This window comes from Chlorocebus sabaeus, chromosome 6 (assembly GCF_047675955.1).
Source record: "Chlorocebus sabaeus isolate Y175 chromosome 6, mChlSab1.0.hap1, whole genome shotgun sequence".
NCBI lineage: Eukaryota > Metazoa > Chordata > Mammalia > Primates > Cercopithecidae > Chlorocebus > Chlorocebus sabaeus.
Window position 1 is genome coordinate 6,034,877 of NC_132909.1, and position 6,762 is coordinate 6,041,638.

Sequence of the window (6,762 nt, forward strand, 5' to 3'; positions counted from 1 at the left end):
GGCGGGGCGGGGCGGGGCGGGGCTTGCGCTTCCCTCCGCCTGGCTTCCAGCGTCTCTGTTTTCCGGGTTTTGCGGGAGACCTGTCAAGGAAGCTGAAGCGACTCAGCTGTCTCTGCACTGTACTCTTGCCGGGACAGAGCAAAGTCGGCTGATGATTAGATCCAGGAAAATTCCTACTATTAAAGTTAACCTTAAGCCGGCTGTGGGGTGGGGCACCTGTACCAGCTACCCCGAAGACTGAGGCGGGAGGATCGCTTGAGCCCAGGAGTTCGAGTTTACACTGAGTTATAATGGCCACTGAGCTCCAGCTTGGGCGACAGAGACTCAGTCTCTAAAATAAATACATAAAAAACTAATTTTAGCAATTTAATTAAAAAGCCCTGGGATTGTCTGTGAAAGCTGTGGGGAAAAGAAAGAGAGATCAGATTGTTACTGTGTCTATGTAGAAAAGGAAGATATGAGAAACTCCATTTTGATCTGTACTAAGAAAAATTGTTTCTGTTTTTCTGCTAACCTGTAGATGCTGTTAACCTGTAACTTTAGCCCCAACCCTGTGCTCACAGAAACATGTGCTGTAATGAATCAAAGTTTAATGGATTTAGGGCTATGCAGGATGTGACTTGTTAACAATATGTTTGCAGGCAGTATGCTTGGTAAAAGTCATCGCCATTCTCCATTCTCTATTAACCAGGGACACAATGCACTGCAGAAAGCTGCAGGGACCTCTGCCCAAGAAAGCCTGAGTATTGTCCAAGGTTTCCCCCCACTGAGACAGCCTGAGATATGGCCTCGTGGGAAAGGAAAGGCCTTACATCCCCCAGGCTGACACCCATAAAGGGTCTGTGCCTACACTGCGATGTTTGGGTAAAGAGAAACATAAAGCTAGCCTATGTGCACATCCGGGCACAGCACCTTTCCTTGAACTTATTCATGATACAGATTCCTTTGCTCACGTTTCCCTGCTGACCTTCTCCCCACCTGTTGCCCTGATACACGCCCCTCGCTAAGATAGTAAAAATAATGATCAATAAATACTCAAGGAACTCAGTACAGTACCGGCGCCAGTGCAGGTCCTCCCTATGCTGAGCGCCGGTCGCCTGGGCCCACTGTTCTTTCTTCATACTTTGTCTCTGTGTCATTTCTTTTCTCAGTCTCTCATCCCACCTGAGGAGAAATACAGGTGTGGAGGGGCTGGCCCCTTTCAAAAGCCATGCAAGTTAATAGGTGAACTGCAAAGCCCTGCCTGGGTGGAATGTGCAATTTCATGCTGACAGTCCACAAAGCAGAATAGAAATCCTCTCCTTTTCTATTCCCTATTCTTATGGGAGGGACAGAGGTAACCCTGTGCTCAGCTCCAGAGAGTTTCCTGGGGCATGGAGGGCTAAGGCCGGTGAGAATTCAGGTCACCAATTGTTGCTTTTAAAAAAGCGTTAACCGACCAGGCGAGGAGGCTCACACCTGTAATCCCAGCACTTTGGGAGGCCAAGGCAGGTGGATCACTTGAGGTCAGGAGTTCGAGACCAGCCTGGCCTGGATGGTGAAACCCTGTCTCTACTAAAAATACCAAAAGTAGCCGGGCATGGTGGCGCATGCGTGTAATCCCAGCTACTTGAGGTGGAGGCAGGAGAATCGCTTGAACCCCGGAGGCAGAGGCTGCAGTGAGCCAAGATCATGCCACTACACTCCAGCCTGGGTGACAGAGCGAGAGATAGGAAAAAAAGAAAAAAAAAACTTTTAAAAATAGATGTAAATTACATAGTTCTTATTTACATTTCTTATTCTATGTTATTCTATACCAATTTGAGATGAATGAACCTCAAATCCCTTTCAGATAAACTTAGTTGACATTGTAATATGCTTACATCAATAATTTCTAAGTATACTGTAATTTCAAATTCACTTTATATGCATTCTGAAAGTAACTAGAAAACGTACTTTTAACAATTGTGATCTTTTTTAGGTGTTTTCTTTTCTTAATGTTCTCTCACGTGGGAATAACAAAGCCTGTAGAGAGTCTTCAGAAGACTACTGGATTGATTTTCACCAAAGAACAATTTTGCAATAATGCTAAGATTATTTGGTGAGCAAGTTATTCTTTTTCATGTGAACGTAGAAGAAAGTAAAACTAAATTATCAAAATTTAAACAGCCTCGTGTCTACTGGCAATAATTTTATGGCAATATTTGTGAATTCACATGTACTAATAAATATGCTTTTCTCTCACATCCCTATTATTGGAAGGTTGCATTCATCTTGAAGTGCTAATTAATTGAAATATGATCCTGTTGGCCAGGCAAGGGTATATAGTCCTAGCACTTTGGGAGGTTGAGTCGGTGGATCCCTTGAGGTCAGGAATACGAGACCAGCCTGGTCAACATGGTGAAGCATCGTCTCTACTAAGCATGCAAAAATTAGCTGGGCGTGGTTGTGCACGCCTGTAATCCCAGCTACTCGGGAGAATGAGGCAGGAGAATTGCTGGAACCCGGGAGGCAGAGGTTGCAGTAACCCAAGATCAGGTCACTGCACTCCAGCCTGGGTGACAGTGTGAGACTCCATCTATCCTTCTAAGAAAAACAAAACAAAACCCAAATATGATCCTGTTAGGATATAAAATTAGCATAAAATTTTCAAGTGACCAACATGGATACAGTTTTTTCTCTAATAAGTAAAAATGGGTATTTCCTCAGTCAGAGATCTTAACATATGCTTACCCTGTAACATCATTATAACACAGATGCAAATCATTGAGGATTCAAAATATTTTACTAAAGTAGGAACTATTTTCAACTGTTGAGTATATTTTATAGCCTATGCCACACACAAATACAAAAGAATGAACAGGTTCCAACACAGATGGCATAATGAAAGTATTTACATCTCTCAAAACACAAATTCATACTTTAGTTAGGAGAGATTGTATTCAAAAGGATTATTACAGTAGGAAGGATACGCCAACCACAAGCTCTCCACATGACCAAGAACCACAAAGAAAAGTTTTTCTTTTATGTGGAGCAGGGAGCAAGGCTAGAAAGGACCAGGTATGGGGCAGTGCATGAGCACCTGGCAGTGAGGACAAACAATCCAGTAATCCTCGATAAGTCAAAGAATGCGAATTTGGAAGATCTCTGTCTGGCTTTTACTTTTGTAAACAAGGTGGGGATCATTAGACTTAATGAAGTGCTATGAGGAAGAGTAATTCTTCATTGCTGGTTCTTTCCAGTAAGCTGTTCCTAGGAAAACAAAGGTGAGACAGGGAGGAAGGGGCGGGTGGGAGGGTGCTCTGGTAGTTGTTTAACCCTTGCTATTTTCTTTTCTTTTTTTTTTTTTTGTGAGATAGAGTCTCATCTTGTCGCCCAGGCTGGAGTGCAGTGGCGTGCTCTTGGCTCGCTGCAAGCTCCGCCTCCCGGGTTCGAACGATTCTCCTGCCTCAGCCTCCCCAGTAGCTGGAATTACAGGGACACTCCACCATGCCTGGCTAATTTTTTGTATTTTTAGTAGAGACGGGGTTTCACCATGTTGGCCAGGCTGGTCTTGAACTCCTGACCTCAAGTGATCTGCCCACCTCAGCCTCCCAGAGAGCTGGGATTACAGGCGTAAGCCACTGAACCTGGTTCCTTTTTTTTTTTTTTTTTAAATCACGGGGTCTTGCTCTGTTGCCCAGGCTGGAGTGCAGTAGTGCAACTGGGGTTCACTGCAGCCTGGACCAGTCTCAAGAGATCCTCAGCTTTAGCCTCCTGAGTAACCAGGATCACCAGCACAAATAATTTTTATTTTTATTCTATTTTATTTATTTATTTATTTATTTGTTTTTATTTATTTTTTTTTTTTGAGACAGGGTCTCGCTCTGTCACCTAGACTGGAGTGCAGGGCTCACTGCAGCCTTGACTTCCCCGGGTGCAGGTGATCCTCCTACGTCAGCCTCCAGAGTAGCTAGGATCACAGGTGTATGCCAGCATGCTCTGGTAATTTAAAAAAACAAAATAAAACAAAAAACTTTGTAGAGAGGGGGCCTACCTCTGTTGCTCAGGGTGGTCTTGAACTCCTGGGCTCAAGCAAGCCTCCTTCTTTAGCCTCCCAAAATGCTGGGATCACAGGCGTGGGCCATGGCACCCGGCCACCCTTTGCTATTTTCTAGGAATTTAGGAGTGGAGTCAGTTTCAACATTGCCACCACATATTCTAACATGAAAAATTGAAAACATAATAAACACATGTTATAATTGTCAAATGGAACATGAAAAAGTTTAAACTGATAATAATGTCGGCATAAACTTCACCCATACCTCTCTGAATGGTATTGAGGAGCCCTAAGTATTCATGTTGCTTGTCTGGCATCTGTTCCTGTCACATACAAGAAACAACACTAGCTGGGCACAGTGACACAGGCCTGTGATCCCAGCTACTCAGGACTATGAGGCAGGAGAATTGCTTGAGCCCAGAAGTTCGAGCCCAGCCTGGGCAACATAAGGAGACCTCCTTTCAAAAAGAGAGAGCGATATTAGATATGATGAATTGTTGCAAAGTGTGCTTATCAATTTCCATTGTTAGGGTCTGTGTACCTGTTAAATGGAACAAAAACTTAGAATTATATTTAGGCTGGGCATGGTGGCTCACACCTGTAATCCCAGCACTTTGTGAAGCTGAGGCAGGTGGATCACCTGAGGTTTGTAGTTTGACAGCAGCCTGGCCAAAATGGGGAAACCCTGTCTCCACTAAAAATACAAAAATTAGCCTGGCATGGTAGTGCACAACTGTAATCCCAGCTACTTGGGAGGCTAAGGGAGGAGAATTGCTTCAACCCAGAGGCGGAGGTTGCAGTGAGCTGAAATTGTGCCACTGCACTCCAACCTGGGCAACAGAGTGAGACTCTGTTTCAAAAAAAAAAAAGGTTTTTTTCTTTCCTACTTTCCTACTAATCATGGGGAAACAGCATATAGAATTATGAATTCTTTGGTCTTACTAGAAGATACAAGCAGTAATTAAAATGTCATGTCTATGTAACATTAAAAAAATTAAATTATCGTGATATTTTCTCTTGTACCATCTGAGCCCTGCTGAAGACAAGAGAAGACGTTTTCTTTATTGGAGAAGTGAGTTGATAAAAATAAACTTTTATTTATTAATTCAAAGAAGAGTCTGTTTTCTGTAACCAGGAAAAAAAAAGGCTATAATTGAATTTGAATTCAGACTGTGTATGTAGAGAGTACATATAGATGTGGATGAACTAGCCATTACTTTAAAATTATTTTCGTCAGCCGGGCACGGTGGCTCATGCCTGTAATACCAGCAATTTGGGAGGCCAAGGCGAGTGGATCGCCTGAGGTCAGGAGTTGGAGACCAGCCTGGCCAACATGGTGAAACCCTGTCTCTACTAAAAATACACAAATTAGTCAGGTGGTGTGGGCAGTGGCTGTAATCCCAGCTACTTGGGAGGCTGAGGCAGGAGAATCGCCTGGACCCAGGAGGCACAGGTTGCAGTGAGCAGAGATCACACCACTGCACTCCAGCCTGGGCAACAGATTGAGACCCTAAGAAAAAAAAAAAGAAAAAAAAGGCAAACAAGACGACAACAACAACAAAGAAGGCTCACCCTTGTATATGAACCATTATGTACTTGTTTTTTCTTTCTTTTTTTCTGAGACGGAGTTTCACTCTTGTTTCCCAGATTGGGATGCAATGGTGCGATCTCACTGTAACCTCCGCCTTGTGGGTTCGAGCGATCCTCCTGCCTCACCTCCCAAGTACCTGGGATCACAGGCACCCGCCACCAAGCCTGGTTAATTTTTGTATTTTTGGTAGGGACAAGGTTTCACCATGCTGGCCAGGCTGGTCTCAAACTCCTGAACTCAAGTGATCCACTTGCCTCAGTGTCCCAAAATGCTGGGGTTATAGGCGTGAGCCACCATACCTGGGCAAGAATACATTTTTTCTTGTTTTAAGGCATTCACTCCAGTAGCAAGAGGAAACTAACAAAATAGCTTTATGTAGAATATTCCAAAAAAAATCTACAAAAGTCTCCAAACTAAAATTTAAAGGTCTCAAGGTACAACATCAACATACAAAAATCTTGTATGTTTCTTTTTTTCTTTTTTTTTCTTTGAGACGGAGTCTCGCTCCATCACCCAGGCTGGAGTGCAGTGGCACGATCTTGGCTCACTGCAAGCTCCGCCTCCTGGGTTCATGCCATTCTCCTGCCTCAGCCTCCTGAGTAGCTGGGACTACAGGCACCCGCCACCACGCCCAGCTAACTTTTTTTTTAAGTTTTAGTAGAGACGGGGTTTCACCATGTTAGCCAGGATGGTCTCGATCTCCTGAACTCGTGATCCGCCTGCCTCGGCCTCCCAAAGTGCTGGAATTACAGGCGTGAGCCACTGTGCCCGGCCAAAAATCTTGTATATTTGTATCCACTAGCAATTAACACATGGAATCTGAAATTAAAAATACAATACTACATATGATTGCTCAATAGAAAGGTCAATGAAGGCCAGGCGTGGTGGCTTAGGCCTGTAATCCCAGCACTTTGGGAGGTCGAAGTGGGTGTATCATTTGAGGTCAGGAGTTCAAGACCAGCATGGCCAACATGGTAAAACCCCATCTCTACTAAAAATACAAAAATTAGCCGGGCATGGTGGCATACTCGGGAAGCTGACGCAGGAGAATTGCTTGAACCTGTAAGGTGGAGGCTGTAGTGAGCTGAGATCGCACCACTGCACTCTAGACCAGGCAACAGAGCAAGACTCTGTCTCAAAAAAAAAAAAAAGT